Source organism: Saccopteryx leptura, chromosome 1 (assembly GCF_036850995.1).
Source record: "Saccopteryx leptura isolate mSacLep1 chromosome 1, mSacLep1_pri_phased_curated, whole genome shotgun sequence".
Taxonomy (NCBI): Eukaryota; Metazoa; Chordata; class Mammalia; order Chiroptera; family Emballonuridae; genus Saccopteryx; species Saccopteryx leptura.
The window spans coordinates 68,430,627-68,448,522 of record NC_089503.1 but is presented as its reverse complement, the minus strand read 5'-3'; the positions used below and the strand labels follow the sequence as shown (position 1 = coordinate 68,448,522).

At 40.2% G+C, this 17,896-nt stretch overlaps 2 protein-coding genes and 1 pseudogene across 2 annotated transcripts in view; 2 read left to right on the top strand and 1 right to left on the bottom strand.

Moving 5' to 3' along the window:
• The window catches only part of LOC136388060 (rho GTPase-activating protein 20-like), a 91,015-nt pseudogene extending 74,043 nt beyond the window's left edge, over positions 1-16,972 (bottom strand).
• PRCP (prolylcarboxypeptidase) overlaps positions 1-17,896 on the top strand; it is a 275,945-nt gene that overhangs the window by 162,129 nt on the left and 95,920 nt on the right. The gene's annotated exons all lie outside the window — the stretch shown is intronic.
• The window catches only part of LOC136395203 (lysosomal Pro-X carboxypeptidase-like), an 89,958-nt gene continuing 89,501 nt past the window's right edge, over positions 17,440-17,896 (top strand). The window contains exon 1 of the mRNA XM_066369576.1: positions 17,440-17,536. The gene's annotated coding sequence lies outside the window, so the exon portion shown is untranslated. The remainder of the gene's footprint in view (positions 17,537-17,896) is intronic.

Here is a 17,896-nt window from a genome sequence, read left to right as displayed (position 1 = left end):
AGACATACCTGTCAGGGGGAAGGCGTGCCCAAGCTGCCCCCAGAGTCACCTGCTGATAGTGGTGGTGGTGGGAACATTGCTTCCGTGAAGAAAATTTACAGGCAAATCCCAGCCCAGGAGGAGGCGAGGGCAGTCATAAACTCAGGACCATGGCTGGAAGGGAGACATGTGAGATGAAGGTGGCCCTGAGCTCAGTCAGGAGCCAGCCCAGAGTGCAGACGGCAGGAAGTGGCCACTTTCACCTACAAAATTATTTCTTGATTTCTGTCATTTGAGTGCTCAGTTTTGACAGTATTCCTTTGGACCCTTTCCCTGATTAAACAGTGCTAGATTAGCCATCTAATATAGTTCATTTTAAAATAATTATTTATCCAAGGGTATTTATCTGATACCAATATTTGTTCACCTTGTATTAGACTTTGTGAAAGGTACAGAAACGTGGTGAAGGTAATCATAAAAAATAAAAATGGACCATGATTATTGAGCATTTACATGCCAGAAAGTATTTTAAGAGCTTTGCATGAATTTTATTTCCCACAACAACCCAGTGAAAGATACTGTTTTCTCCTGCATTTTATCAATGAAGAAATAGAGTTTTAGAGCATTAAGAAAAATGCCTAGGATAAAACAGGTGTGTATAAGGAATAACAAGATACACATATGTATGAGAATCTTCTGTACATGAAAGAGTCAGAGACCAAGCATGCAGGAAAGAATCAGAGATAGAAACAAAATACCAGTATATAAGACATTCTGAGCTAGGGATAGTGTAAGTTGCCTTCACAGTGCCCCTCCAAAATTATTAGAGCAAATGCTTAAGTAAAATGTGCTATTCCCAAGATGTACACTAAATTAGATGGCAACAAAAATGAACATTTCCTGGGGGTGTCAACAAAGGCGTTATTCCAAGCAAGTTCACTAGATGGCAGTGTGCACCAGAGTGTTAAAAGTGATCTCACTCTGAGAGAGGGTCCACCTCTAGCAGCTCTGGGTGCTCTGAGTGTTGGAAGAAATATCTGAGAGATTATAAAGTCCTGCAACATGAACTCTGGGTTCTCACCAGAAAGAGTAAAGGATTATGTCATGTCAGCTCTGGGTCTTCTGAACAAGGGGAAGGATCCTGTGACATCAAGTCTGAGTCATGTGATTGTGGAGAGCACCAGAGATAAAACTAGGGTGTCCTGTCACAACAGTGCTGGGTCCTGTGAATGTTAAAAGGGGTCTCTGCATGTGAAATTAGGACACATCACTTCTGTGTCCGATGACTGTGGAGAGGGGTCCAACTTAAGAGAGTAAGGGGTTGTGTCACTTCAGCTCAGCTTTGAGTTCTGTGAGCCTGGAAAAAGTTTCCATCTGAAAGTAGGGGGTCTTGTCACATTGGCTCCGTTCTTCAGGGTGAGAAATGGTCCCACCAGAGACAATAGCCTCTGGGTTCTCTGACTCTGGGGAACAGTAAAGGGAAAGTCAAGGGTCAGCTCTTAGTCCTGTTAGTTTGGAGAAAGGCCTCACTTGAGAGAATAGTGGGTTCTGTCACATGAGTTTTTATCCTCTCACTATGGGGAGGAGTCCCAGCTAAGAGAGTAGTGGGTCCCACTGCTATGCTGCTATGGGTATATAAGACCTCCTGAACTAGGAATGATGTAAGGTGCCTTAGGGTCTTGGGGGGATTCACAGGATTCTTGCAAAATGTTGGGCTGATGCTTGGTAAATAGTTACTATTCCCCAAAAGTACACTAGATGACAGCAGAAAAAAGCATTTCCTAGCAGTGTGCATCTGAATGTGTGGAGAGCTCCACTCTGAGAACATAGAGGATGCTGTCACATTGGCTCTGGATTCTCTTAGTGTTGGGAGGAGTTCCACCCGAGAGAGTAGGGGGTCCTGTCATGTTGGCTCTGAGTCCTCTGAGTGTGGGATGAATTCCCTCATGAAAGAGTTGGGATCCTTTCACATCATCTCTGGATTTATTTAGTATGAAATGTAGCTCCACCTGAGAGAGTATGGGGTCCTCTGACATTACCTCTGGATCCTGTGAGTGTGGGGAGGAGTCCAACCTGAAAAAGTGGGGGTTCCTGTGATGGTAGCCCTGATGCCTGTGAGCATGGAGAGGGTCATACACAAGAGAATGGAGTGTCCAGTTACTATAATTCTTGGTCCCTTCAGCATTGTAAGGGGTCTCACTAGTGGTGGCATTCAGCTGGTTTTCACCAGTTTGGCAGAACTGATACCTAATTTTTTGTTGAGTTCGGTGAACTGGTTGTTAAAATGGCACTTGTAAGTAGGGTTCTCCCCAAGGTGGGCACTTAGGCAGCTGCCCAATATGGAAATCACAAATTTATATTCCTTACTCTTTTTTTTTCTTTTAAAAAAATTTTTTTTTAAAATTCATTTTAGAGAGGAGAGAGAAAGGGAGAGAAAGAGACAGAGCAGGAGAGAGAGTGGAGAGAGAGAGAGAGAGAAAGAGAAGGTGGGGAGGAACTGGAAGCATCAAGTCCCAGATGTGCCTTGTCCAGGCAAGCCCAGGGTTTCAAACCAGCGACCTCAGCATTTCCAGGTCGACGCTTTATCCACTGTGCCACCACAGGTCAGGCTCCTTACTCTTTTTTAATGTTCAACTGTGCAACAGTGTATTCTAAGCATCAGTAGTAATGTTTATTCCATCCATATGTGAAAAAATTTTGACAGAACTATGCTTGCAATATTTATTTATTCATTTCATAAAACTCATTATACCTTTGATGAAATACTACATTTTAATTCCTTCACATTTGTTACTTCAGTAAACAAACATATATAATATATTATAATGAGAAAAAGTACCAAATAACCAAAGGGTGACAACTTGTACTATTTTTTGTCAGGTATTATTTAATATTTTTCCACTAATATTTTAAAGCTCTTTCTTATAATTTAGTTTTGTGTACCTCTTTTATTGTTCTTATTTAAGTATTAAATCCATGAAATAATAAACTACCTAAACTACCTTTTGGTATATCATTTTTTTTTTCCTGAAATGAGAAGCAGGGAGGCAGAGAGACTGACTACTGCATGCGCCCAACTGGGATCCACCTGGCATGCCCACTAGGGGCGATGCTCTGCCCATCTAGGCCATTGTTCCATTGCAACAGGAGCCATTCAGGGTCTGAGGCAGAGGCTATGGAGCCATTCTCAGCACCGGGCCAACTTTGCTCCAATGGAGCATTGGCTGCAGGAGGTGAAGAGAGAGATAGAGAGAAAAGAGAGGGGAAATGGTGGAGAAGCAGATGGGTGCTTCTCCTTTGCCCTGGATGGGAATTGAACCCAGGTGGAGGTAAGATAACAATTAGGATTGCTTAAGTGGAGAGTTATGGGAACTGCCCTGGTCCTGGGTCACATAAATTTCAACCTGGCTAGTTGAGGCTTTCGGTAAGGGGCCCTGGATCTGAACCTAACAGTATGGTCTCTACAGATTTCTCCAGACTCATCTCATACAACTGTTCTTTTTGAATATAGTCCAGAAACATTGTTTTTTTCCTTAGGTTCTTCAACATGAAGATGCCAAGCTCTTTCCTGTCTCACAGCATTTGCACAACTTGTTCACTGTGGAATGTTGTTTGTTTCCTCTGTTAAATGGATGGATAATTCTCATCTCTTAGGCCTCAATTGAAATGTCAACTTTTCAGGGCAGCCTTCCCAGACAAACCTAATTCAAATAGATTCCTTTGTTTTTCCTTTAAGTCATCAATAAAAGTTTTAAATTCCATTAAAATGGGGATCTATCTTGTTAACAACTGTAATTCCAGTACCTAGCAGTTTTTAGCACAGAGGAGAGAAGCAGTTAAATACTATCTGCAGAATGAATCACTAACTGCAGGTAATGAAATATGACAAATTTGAGGAACTCAAAAAGACATTCTGTATGGTTGGAAACTCTGGCTAGAGTGGTGAAAAAAAAAAGCTGCAGAGGTAGGCAAAGGCCAGCCAAAAGATCCCTGTAAACTGTTGTGGGTAAAAAAAGGGCCACATGCTGAACCTAACAAGCTCAGGGGAGGCCTGCATGGTGACCTTGAAAACTCACAGGCATAAAGTAACCACACAGGATGGTCTGAAATTAAAACTTTCTAACTAAAGGGCTAGGTATCATTTCCTAAGGAGATTATTTTTCTCTAATTAAACAAGTCTGTTAGATGATGACAGAGTAATGGGAGAATGAGAGAAACTCATGATTTCTCCCTTTGAAATTTCAACAAATTGAATAACTATAATGCAGTGAAGGAACTCCAGCTGGGCTTGCTGGTACACCTGAAAGATCCATACACTGAATGGACTAAAGGTGGGATGGGGTGAAAAAGGGAGCAGAAGATAAAACACATTTGTGGTGAGCTTTGGAAAGGAGAGGAGACAAACATGGAGGAACTTTTTTTCTCTGCCAGACTATAGGGAGGAGGGAAGCTCAGGCTCTCTGGATTTTGTCTGAGGGTACAGAGAGGGAAACTCAGAGTTACTGGGTCTCTTTTTGCTGGGAGGAGTAATGAGATAAAGGAGCAGAGGGGGAGATAAACCAAAGTGACCAGAGTACAGGGTCATGGTCAATATTCCTGCGGTTTGCCTGCAGCTTGTACACAGCAAAGACAGAAAGTGAAAGCACGGCCCTCAGCCTCTCAGATCCCGCCTTCCTCACCTTAAAGTACAAAGAGTGGCAGAGACAAACCCCACAGCTAGCTCTCCAGTGCCAGTCTTTCCCCTGAAGAACAGAGGTGCTCCATGTCTGGTCCCCAAGTCTGTTGAGATATAGGAAGGAGTGCCCGGGAACCTGAGATCACCATTGCTAGAGCCCTGAAGCCACAAAGTTGAAACCTAAGGCCCTCACAATACGACCCACCCACTAACACAACTGTGGCCCTGCCTAAATCATTGCAACAGCAACATCTCAGCAGCAGCCAGCCCATGAACTTCATAGAGCTAAAAGTTGTAGTACAGCAACATCTACCGGAAGAAACCTCTCAAAACAAAAATTTATTTCTTCTTTCCCCACTTTCTCCTTTTCTTTCTTCTTATCCTTTTTTTCTTTTGAATTTCATTTTCTTTAATTTTTACACTTTTATTCTTATTTTTCTGTGGGTGTTGTTTTTGATTTTTTTGTTGCTTTCAATCTTTCTTTCCTGTGGTTTTCCTTCTTTCCTTGTCATAATTTAAAAAAAATTTATTGTACTCTTTTATTTTTCATTTTTAGTTGTTTTTTTTGTTAGGGTTCTTCTTTTGTCACAGAGACAGAGAGAGAGAGAGACAAAGAGAGGGACAGATAGGGACAGACAGACAGTAAGGGAAAGAGATGAGAAGCATCAATTCTTAGTTGCAGCACCTTAGTTGTTCATTGATTGATTTCTCATATGTGCCTTGACCAGGGGGCTACAGCAGAGCAAGTGACCCCTTTCTCAAGCCAGAGACCTTGGGTTCAATCTGGTGAGCTCTGTTCAAACAAGATGAGCCTGCACTCAAGCTGGTGATCTCGCAGTTTTGAACCTGGGTCCTCTGCATCACAGTCCTATGCTCTATCCACTGTGCCACCACCTGGTCAGGCTGGTTAGGGTTCTTAATAATACTGCTCTCAAATGCCATAAAGGAAGAAGAAATTGAATACCATGACTACTCAAGACAAAGACGTAGTTCAGAAAGAAAACAAAAAATCTCCAGAAAAAAATCTCAATCACATGAAAACCTTGGAGTTAAATGATAGAGAATTCAAAACTGAAGTTCTGAAAATGCTAAACAAGATGTGCAAAGACACCAATAGGCAACATAATGAGCTTAGAAAACAAATTGATGAGAAAATCCTTTAAAAATAGATGAAGAACTCAATATATGAATTGAACACTGAGGTAGCAGATTTAGCTAATAGAACAAGCCACATAGAGGAAAGAATCAGTGACACTGAAGACAGGCAACTAGAAATGCTACAGAGAGAAGAGGAGAGAGAACTCACAAATTAAAAAAACTGAAAGAAAAAAAAACTGAAAGAGCTCTACAAGAATTGTCTGACTTCATCAGAAAGAACAACGTAAGAATAATGAGTAAATCAGAAGAAAAAGAGATGGAGAAGGGAATGGAGAGCCTATTCAAACAAATAATTGATGAGAATACCCAAAGCCTATGGAAAGAGTTAGAACCTTGAATTGAAGAAGCAAACAGAACACCAAATTATTGCAACCCAAACAGACCAACTCCAAGGCACATTGTGATAAAATTGTCAAAAATCAACGATAAAGAGAGAATTCTCAAGGCAGTTAGAGAAAAGGTGAACATAACATATAAATTAAGGCCCATTAGGTTATTATCAGACTTCTCAGCAGAAAGTCTACAAGCCAGAAGAGAGTGAATCCAAACATTCAAAATATTAAAAGAGAGGAATGACCAGCTAAGAATACTATATCCATCAAAGTTACTCTTTAGATATGAAGGAGAAATAAAAACTTTTATAGACAAACAGAATCTGAGGGAATTTATCACCAGAAAACCCCCATGGCAGGAAATACTCAAGGGGGTTATATGACCAGATACAAAGAACAAAACAAATCAAAACTACAAGTAAAAGGGCCAAAAAGGTCAAATAAAAAAATGATAATATGTGACAATAATAAGATAAAAGGGGAGAGGATAAAGATCAGCAGTAACAAAGGAAGATGGAGTGCAGAAGCACTTATAAGACAAAGGACTCTTGTATTGTACATATAAACATTTTTCTTTTAATAATCTAATGGTAGTACTGACCTGTGGTGGCGCAGTGGATAAAGCGTCGACCTGGAAATGCTGAGGTCGCCAGTTCGAAACCCTGGGCTTGCCTGGTCAAGGCACATATGGGAGTTGATGCTTCCAGCTCCTCCCCTCTGTCTCTCTCTCCTCTTTCTCTCCCTGTCTCTCTCTCTCCCTCTCTCTCTCCTCTCTAAAATGAATAAATAAAAAAAAATAATCTAATGGTAGTAACCACTCACAAAAAAGCCACTATTGAAACACACAACTTAAAAAGGAAGAAACATGAGGAAAAAGTATGGGATACCACCAAACAAAAACAACTACAGAAACAAAACAGAGAAGAACCAAATAAGACACAGAACTACTAGAAAACAAAACATAAAATGGCTATAGGAAATCCTCAGATGTCAATAATTACTTTAAATTTAAATGGACTGAACTTACCAATAAAAAAACACAGAGTAGCAGATTGGATCAAAAAGCAAAACCCAACCATACACTGCCTTCAAGAGACACATCTAAGCTGCACGGTCAAAAGTAGGCTCAAAGTGAAAGGTTGGAAAATGATTCTCCAAGAAAATATCCAAAGAAAAACAGGTGTAGCCATACTCATATCTGACAATGCTGACTTCGAGACAACAAAGGTAAGAAAAAACAAAGATAGTCATTTTATAATGGTAAAGGGGACATTGTATCAAGAAGACATAACACTTCTTAATATATATGTGCTGAACCAAAATATATAAGACATCTACTAAATGATCTAACAATAGAAGCAGACAAAAACATAATCATACTTGGAGATCTAAACACACCGTTGATGGCTTTAGATAGATCATCCCAAACAGGAAATCATTAAAGAAATATTGGCCTTAAACAACAGTCTGAACCAAATGGACATAATAGACATTTATAGAACATTTCATTTCAAAACATCAGATTATGCATTTTTCTCGAGTGTGCATGGAATGTTCTCAAGGATAGACCATATGTTGGGCCACAAAACTAACATCAACAAATTCAGGAAGATTGAAATTATACCAAGCATATTTTCTGATCATAAGACTTTGAAATTAGAATTCAAACTGTAAAAAGGAAGTCAAGAAACCCCCCAAAATGTGGAAATTAAACAACATACTTCTAAAAAAATGACTGGGTCAAAGAAGAAATAAAAGTAGAGATCAAGAGATATATAGGGAGTGATGTCACGGAAATGGCGCCGTGAGCAGCGCGTCCGACAGATCTCCCCAAAATCACAACAAATTTATCAACTAGAAACAGGAAAATTTATCTTCGGAGCATTCCGGAGTTCCACACAAACTGAAAGCGAAAGGACTGTTATCACTTGAATCTGAGAGACGAGGGTGTGGAGGAAGCTACCGCAGGGACGTTCATTCAAGCCACGAGGAAGTGCGCCTGTGGTGAGTCAGCCTGCACTCGGGAGCCGCGAGCCCCCGTGAGCAGCGCCCGGGTCGGTTGCAGAGCGAGCACCGCCGCCGCGAGCAGCCACCGCGAGCAGCGCCTGGTCCGGTTGCAGACCGAGCACCGCTAACGTTCCCAGCGGTCCGCGCACGGGGAGCGGGAGAGGCCCCAGGGCGGTATTCCCTACTTGGGAGATTCTCTCCGTGGGCGGGGCACCTCACCCAGCCATTCAAGCTAACAATCAAGCGTTGGGGGAGGGGCGCGCGCAGGCAGCCTGAAATACCTTCGGGAGCACAGCTGCGACCCAATTACTGAAATTAACTTAACCCGTGAAATCTGCGCACCCTCGGTTCTAATTGATAAGATCTCTCTCAGTTCATCGACCCAAGACAAGAGGCGTGATATTTTTTAGTGCCTCTCGCTAAAGGGGCAGGGGCAACTTCTGATTGATAGAGCCTCCATATTCAGGGATAAACGCTAACAAGAAGGACTTGGCAGATAATAAGATCTATACTACACTAGTCGCAAGCAGAGACTAGTGCCTCTTCTTCCCAGCCGAAACAGGCTACAAAGTGTGGAAAGCCTGGGTTGAGAGGTCCAACTGAATGCTAGGCGCTGAACAGTCACCTTGACAACAACTGACTCCCACCCCCGCCTGATTACACTGGAGGCCCTGACTGCCAGAGCCTTTCCCAAAGCCTTGCACTGAGTGGGGATAGAGTGGGGATTTCCCAGCTCTTTGAGCCTCTTACTCCCCAGGCAGGAGCAGTGGCAGCCTTATAGCTGGATCACCAGGCTGCTAATTCAGGAAGGGGGGACTAGGAGAGAGACTCCAGGAAAGCAAACTCTCTCATCGTTGGACCCTGCAAACGCCAACAAGCCTTGACTACCAGCAAGACTAAAGCCAATTATATGACATTGCCATAGAATCCCATCAACTGCAAATCCCTACCTAAGTGTGACACAGGGGCAGAGCCTGGGATACAGAGTCAATGACCAGGAAGAGGGAGAGAAAAGAAAAAGGAAGAAGTTAACCTCTCAAAATCAAGAAAAATCCACAGACTTTACAACTTGTTCCACTAATTTTTTTTTTGCTGTTGTTTGTTTCTTCTATCTTATTGCCTTTATTATTATTATTTCTATTTCCTCTACCTCGGTCCTTCTATTCTCTGCCCATCTTATGCTTCCCTTTTCTTGAACTACACTACCCATGAGTGTTACATTTTATTTCTTATCTTCATCCTCACCCTCCTTTAAGGTTATACTCCAAAACACTTAACTCTCACTCTCTCCTTTTTTGTTTTTTTTTTTTCTTTTGCTTTATTTTGTTTTTTTCTCTTCCTTTTTTATTTCTCCCTTCGTTTTTCTCTTTTTCTTATTTTTTCCTTTCTATTCGTCTTTTCTCGTTTTACTTTCCTCCCATTTAATCCTCAATCACGAACAAATTAGTTAATTTGGGACTCAAGGCTTTTTTTGGCTTTATTTTTCTTTTTCGCTTTTGTTTTTGTTTTTTTCTTGTTTGTTTATTTTTGTGGCATTTTGGGTCCTCCCAACCCAAGGTCTCCATTGTATTTGGTCTTCGCTCCACTTAATACAACAGATTTTTACTTATTATTTTTATTTTTTTCTTCGTTATTATTCCTTTTTTTGTCCTTTTTTCTGGTTCCCTCTTATCCCTCTCATTATATCTCTTAGTTGACCATCACCCGCAGGCAGATCATCTTATGCTTGTCTAAGATTTTCTTCCTTTTTTTTTTTTTTTTTTGCATTTAGTAGGTCCCTCCTCCCCTTTTTTTTTGCCCCTTGAACTCTTCACTGCAAACCAGGCCCTCCATTATAGGCACGATATTTCCCTGAGGAGGGGAGAGGAGGGAAAGAGAAGAAAGAAAAAAAGGGGGAAATAATAAATTATTACTGCTTTTTTTTGTGGGGTGTTTTACCCTTTTTTTTGTTTTTTTTTTTTTTTTACTTTTTACTCTTTATTAATTCTAATTAGTGCTATCAACAAGACCACCCTCAGATGCCAATAAGAAAGAGGAAATCGAATATTATGGATACAAAAGAAAGAGAGGTAACACAAATAGATGTGGAAAAATCTATGGAGAAAAGACTTAACATATTGGAAGCCTTGGAGCTAAATGACAGAGAATTTAAAATAGAAATCTTAAAAATACTCAGAGATATACAAGAAAACACAGAAAGGCAATATAGGGAGATCAGAAAACAACTCAATGAACACAAAGAATATATTACCAAGGAAATTGAAACTATAAAAACAAATCAAACAGAAATGAAAAACTCAATTCACGAGCTGAAAAACGAGGTAACAAGCTTAGCTAGCAGAACAACCCAGATTGAAGATAGGATTAGTGAAATAGAAGACAAACAACTTGAGGAACAACAGAGAGAAGAAGAAAGAGACTCAAAAATAATAAAAAACGAGAAAGCCCTACAGGAATTGTCTGACTCCATCAGAAAGAATAACATAAGAATAATAGGTATATCAGAGGGAGAAGAGAAAGAAAATGGAATGGAGAATATACTCAAACAAATAATAGACGAGAACTTCCCAAGCCTGTGGAAAGAACTAAAGCCTCAAATTCAAGAAGCAAACAGAACACCGAGTTTTCTTAACCCCAACAAACCCACTCCAAGGCACATCATAATAAAGATGACACAAACCAATGACAGAAAAAATTCTCAAGGCAGCCAGGGTAAAGAAGAGTACAACATATAAAGGAAGGCCTATTAGATTATCATCAGATTTCTCAGCAGAAACTCTACAAGCTAGAAGAGAGTGGACCCCAATATTTAAAGCCCTGAAAGAGAGGAACTTTCAGCCAAGAATACTATACCCATCAAAGCTATCCTTCAAGTATGAAGGAGATATAAAAACATTCACAAATTCAGAAAAGATGAGAGAATTTATCACGAGAAAGCCCCCACTCCAGGAAATACTAAAGGGGGTTTTCCAACCAGATTCAAAGAACAAAAGAAAACAACACCACAAGTAACAGCTCCACCAAGAACACAATAAAACCAAACTTAAACTTTGACAACAAAGGAAAAAAAGGGGGGAGAGGATGGAGATTAACAGTAGCAAAGGACGATGAAGTGCAGAAATACTTATAAGATAGGGTACTACAATGAATATGGTAGGTACCCTTTTTATTACTTAATGGTAACCACCCTAGAAAAAAACCCACAAAAACACTTGACTTAAAAAAGGTAGCAACAGAGGAAAGAAGTATGGAACACAAACAAACAAAAACAAATGATAGAAAAACAAAAGAGAACAATCAAACAAGATACAAAACTAACAGAAAGCAATTTATAAAATGGCAGTAGGGAACCCACAAGTGTCAATAATTACACTAAATGTAAATGGATTAAACTTACCAATAAAAAGACACAGAGTAGCAGAATGGATTAAAAAAGAAAATCCAACTATATGCTGCCTACAAGAAACACATCTAAGCAACAAGGATAAAAACAAATTCAAAGTGAAAGGCTGGAAAACAATACTCCAAGCAAACAACACCCCAAAAAAAGCAGGTGTAGCAATACTCATATCTGATAATGCTGACTACAACACAGAAAAAGTACTCAGAGACAAAAATGGTCACTTCATAATGATTAAGGGGACACTGAATCAAGAAGACATAACAATCCTTAATATATATGCACCAAACCAAGGAGCACCAAAATATATAAGACAGCTACTTATTGACCTTAAAACAAAAACTAACAAAAATACAATCATACTTGGAGACCTCAATACTCCGCTGACGGCTCTAGATCGGTCATCCAAACAGAGAATCAATAAAGATATAGTGGCCTTAAACGAAATACTAGAACACCTGGATATGATAGACATCTACAGGACACTTCATCCCAAAGCGACAGAGTATACATTTTTCTCTAGTGTACATGGAACATTCTCAAGAATTGACCATATGTTGGGCCACAAAGACAATATCAGCAAATTTAGAAAAATTGAAATTGTACCAAGCATATTTTCTGATCATAAAGCCTTGAAACTAGAATTCAACTGCAAAAAAGAGGGGGAAAAACCCACAAAAATGTGGAAACTAAACAACATACTTCTAAAAAATGAATGGGTCAAAGAAGAAATAAGCGCAGAGATCAAAAGATATATACAGACAAATGAAAATGAAAATACAACATATCAGAATCTCTGGGATGCAGCAAAAGCAGTAATAAGAGGAAAGTTCATATCACTTCAGGCCTATATGAACAAACAAGAGAGAGCTGAAGTAAACCACTTAACTTCACACCTTAAGGAACTAGAAAAAGAAGAACAAAGACAACCCAAAACCAGCTGAAGAAAGGAGATAATAAAAATCAGAGCAGAAATAAATGAAATAGAGAACAGAAAAACTATAGAAAAAATCAATAAAACAAGGAGCTGGTTCTTTGAAAAGATCAACAAAATTGAAAACCCTTGGCAAGACTCACCAAGGAAAAAAGGCACAGGACTCAAATAAATAAAATCCAAAATGAAAGAGGAGAGATCACCACAGACATCATAGATATACAAAGAATTATTGTAGAATACTATGAAAAATTATATGCCACCAAATACAACAATCTAGAAGAAATGGATAAATTCCTAGAACAATACAACCTTCCTAGACTGAGTCATGAAGAAGCAGAAAGCCTAAACAGACCAATCAGCAGGGAGGAAATAGAAAAAACTATTAAAAACCTCCCCAAAAATAAAAGTCCAGGCCCAGATGGTTATACTAGTGAATTCTATCAAACATTCAAAGAAGACTTGGTTCCTATTCTACTCAAAGTCTTCCAAAAAATTGAAGAAGAAGCAATACTTCCAAACACATTTTATGAGGCCAACATAACCCTCATACCAAAACCTGGCAAGGATGGCACAAAGAAAGTAAACTACAGACCAATATCTCTAATGAATACAGATGCTAAAATTCTAAACAAAATACTGGCAAACCGAATACAACAACATATTAAAAAAATAATACATCATGATCAAGTGGGATTCATCCCAGCATCTCAAGGATGGTTCAACATACGCAAAACGGTTAACGTAATACACCATATCAACAAAACAAAGAACAAAAACCACATGATCTTATCAATAGATGCAGAAAAGGCTTTTGACAAAATACAACACAATTTTATGTTTAAGACTCTCAACAAAATGGGTATAGAAGGAAAATATCTCAACATGATAAAGGCCATATATGATAAACCATCAGCCAACATCATTTTAAACGGCATAAAACTGAGGACTGTCTACCTTAAATCAGGAACAAGACAGGGTTGTCCACTCTCTCCACTCTTATTTAACGTGGTGCTAGAAGTTCTGGCCAGAGCAATCAGACAAGACAAAGAAATAAAAGGCATCCATATCGGAAAAGAAGAAGTAAAGGTATCACTTTTTGCTGATGATATGATCCTATACATCGAAAACCCAAAGGACTCCACAAAAAGATTATTAGAAACAATAAACCAATACAGTAAGGTCGCAGGATACAAAATTAAAATACAGAAGTCCATAGCCTTTCTCTATGCCAACAATGAAATATTAGAAAACGAACTCAAAAAAATAATCCCCTTCACGATTGCAACAAAAAAAATAAAATACCTAGGAATAAACATAACAAAGAATGTAAAGGACCTATATAATGAAAATTACAAAGCATTGTTAAGGGAAATTGAAAAAGATACAATGAGATGGAAAAATATTCCTTGTTCTTGGATAGGAAGAATAAATATAATCAAAATGGCCATATTACCCAAAGCAATATACAAATTTAATGCAATTCCCATCAAAATCCCTATGAGATTTTTTAAAGAAATGGAACAAAAAATCATCAGATTTATATGGAAGTATAAAAAACCCCGAATAGCCAAAACAATCCTAAGGAAAAAGAATGAAGCTGGGGGCATTACAATACCTGACTTTAAACTATATTATAGGGCCACAATAATCAAAACAGCATGGTATTGGCAGAAAAATAGACACTCAGACCAATGGAACAGAATAGAAAGCCCAGAAATAAAACCTCATATATATGGTCAAATAATCTTTGATAAAGGGGCCAACAACACACAATGGAGAAAAGAAAGCCTCTTCAACAAATGGTGTTGGGAAAACTGGAAAGCCACATGCAAAAGAATGAAACTCGACTACAGCCTGTCCCCGTGTACTAAAATTAATTCAAAATGGATCAAAGACCTAAATATAAGACCTGAAACAATAAAGTACATAGAAGAAGACATAGGTACTCAACTCATGGACCTGGGTTTTAAAGAACATTTTATGAACTTGACTCCAATGGCAAGAGAAGTGAAGGCAAAGATAAATGAATGGGACTACATCAGAATAAAAAGTTTTTGCTCAGCAAGAGAAACTGATATAAAAATAAACAGACAGCCAACTAAATGGGAAATGATATTTTCAAACAACAGCTCAGATAAGGGCCTAATATCCAAAATTTACAAAGAACTCATAAAACTCAACAACAAACAAACAAACAATCCAATAAAAAAATGGGAAGAGGACATGAATAGACACTTCTCCCAGGAAGAAATACAAATGGCCAACAGATATATGAAAAGATGCTCAGCTTCTTTAGTTATTAGGGAAATGCAAATCAAAACTACAATGAGATACCACCTCACCCCTGTTAGATTAGCTATTATCAACAAGACGGGTAATAGCAAATGTTGGAGAGGCTGTGGAGAAAAAGGAACCCTCATTCACTGTTGGTGGGACTGTAAAGTAGTACAACCATTATGGAGGAAAGTATGGTGGTTCCTCAAAAAACTGCAAATAGAACTACCTTATGACCCAGCAATCCCTCTACTGGGTATATACCCCAAAACCTCAGAAACATTGATACGGGAAGACACATGTAGCCCCATGTTCATTGCAGCACTGTTCACAGTGGCCAAGACATGGAAACAACCAAAAAGCCCTTCAATAGAAGACTGGATAAAGAAGATGTGGCACATATACACTATGGAATACTACTCAGCCATAAGAAATGATGACATCAGATCATTTACAGCAAAATGGTGGGATCTTGATAACATTATAAGGAGTGAAATAAGTAAATCAGAAAAAAACAAGAACTACATGATTCCGTACATTGGTGGAACATAAAAATGAGACTAAGAGACATGGACAAGAGTGTGGTGGTTACCAGGGGTGGGGGGAGGGAGGACAGTGGGAGAGTTAGGGGGAGGGGGAGGGGCACAGAGAACTAGATAGAGGGTGGCGAAGGACAATCTGACTTTGGGCGAGGGGTATGCAACATAATTTAATGACAAAATCACCTAGACATGTTTTCTTTGAATATATGTACCCTGATTTATTAATGTCATCCCATTACCATTAATAAAAATTTATTAAAAAAAAAAAAAAAAAAAAGAGATATATAGACAAATGAAAATGACAATACAATCAAAATTTCTGGGATGCAGGGAAAGCAGTATTAAGAGGGAAGTTGATATTGTTACAGGCTTATATCAAGAAAACAAGAGCGATCCCAACTAAACAACCTAACATCATACCTTAAATGAACTAGGAAAAGAAGAACAAAGGCAACCCAAAGTGAGCAAAAGAAAGGAAATAGTAAAAATTAGGCAGAACTAAATGAAATAAAGAACAAAAAAAACCTATAGAAAATATTAATACAACAAAGAGCTGGTTCTTTGAAAAGATCAATAAAATCAACAAACCACTGGCTAGATTCACTAAGGAGAAAAAGAAGAAGGACTCATATAAACAAACTCCACAAAGAAAGAAAGAAATTACCACAGACATCATAGATATACAAATCCATATCGGGAAAGAAGAAGTAAATCAGAAGAAGCTAAGAACTGTATGATTTTACACATAGATGGGATATAAAACTGAGACTCATGGGCATAGGTAAAAGTGAAGTAGTTACTGGGGGAAGGAAACTTTGGGGAGGGCAATGGAAGAGGGGCCCGGTGACTGACTAGATGTGAGCAATTAGGTAGGAATCTGGGAAACGGTCATGCTTCTGGTTTTAATATATCGCTCAGAGTCACCTTTACCTCAGGGCCATTGAAGTACTGTACTGTAGTTTGGAAAAGCCACCTAGTAGGGCCAGTAGTCGCAGCCATCAGAGACGCTGCCAGGCATGTGCAGGTTCACATTAAACTCAGACAGATGGTAAAGAAACAGCAGAGCCAAAAACTGGTGGCCATACCTTTATTCTAGCCTCACAACCGGCTGGTGAGTAAACACAAACACACAGGGCACCAAAACCCACTCACACATTCTCGGGTTCCACAACCAGGAGAATCTTTTACGGTTTTTCCGAGAATCAAAGGCCCCAAACCAGTCTAAATCACCTCTCATTCCCCATCTGCCAACATGGCTTCTTACTCTCTTCAAGAACTGGCTTCTCCTTCAGCACCCTGCTATCTTGGCTGCTTCTTCTCTTCAGCACACTTCCTCCCTGCTCTCACTCTGCAAAAACATGGCCTCCTTCTTCTTAAAACTTTTTGGCGCCAAAACCCCTCCTCCAGCAACATTAGCATAACAATGGCCCTTCCAAATCAGGAAGGTAATTAGCAGTTTCACAGATCACATATCTGGGCAGCCATTTTTAACAATAAAAGTGAGCAAACCCCCAAAATACAGACTTTATAAACTCATTTGCCCAACACCCCCCTTCAGTACATATTGCTTTCAGCAGAGCTATCAGCTAAATATGCATCTCTGGGCATCTCAAAAGCTGGAGTTATCGTCTTTCCTTTCTGTATGTTCAGTTCCAGCCGCTCATCCATGTCTAGTCGGATTGCCCAGTAAATGCTCAATAACAACTCCGTGAGCATTGCAACAGCACTAAAATGATAACGATTGCCCTTCCACTTTCAACCCTCATTCATGACTACCCTTTTATAGAAAGGGCTAACTCCTGAAAAAGTAAAGACTGCTCTTAGTCTCATACATAATGACGTCAAGGGCTTTGTTAGGAGTCTGGGACCTCGCCCTCCAAGAGAACCTCTTCCCGCAGGTACTCATGGCGGGTAGAAGCCAAGGACATGCCCAAGCAAGGCTCAGTAATGCAGGTGGCCTGGCCTCAGTCATGAGTCCATCGCCCTCCGTTCCCTTCCACCGGAAGTGATGTTTTGGCTGCGGTTCCTTAGAGCCAATCAGAGGAAGGCATCGTGAGGGACAGCGGTTAACCAGGCTTTCCCGGGAACTTTGGGAACGACCGTTTTAGTCAAACTGGGTGAACAGATCAGTGTGGCGAGCGTTTTCCCTCGGCTGGTTGAGCGGTAGTTCAGCCTGTGAAGCTGATTTTGGGGAAGCGCTGAGCCACTGGGCGAAGGGGTCCAGGTGAAGGGGTAGGAGTTCAGCAGGGCGAGTGGAAGGAGGATGAAGCCAGTGAAGGGGGTCGGCGGAGCGGAGAAGACAGAGGGCGGCTCTGCGGGATGGGATAGCGTGACCCAGCGACGGGGCAGAAAAGGGGCTTCCGCGCGGGGAGGCGGAGAGACAGGGCCTGAAGCAGGCTGCGGGGAAAGACGGGGCGTAACAGGAAGAAGGGACCAGGACCAAGCGGGATTCGGGGCTGCGCGGGCCTCGGGTGACCTCCATACGGGGTGGTGCTGTGGGCAACACAGAGGCTCGGGCTGACCCAGGGACAGAGCCCAGTAGGAGGGCCTTGGACGGGCACAGCGGAGGTGGCGTCAAGGAGCCGAGGGAGC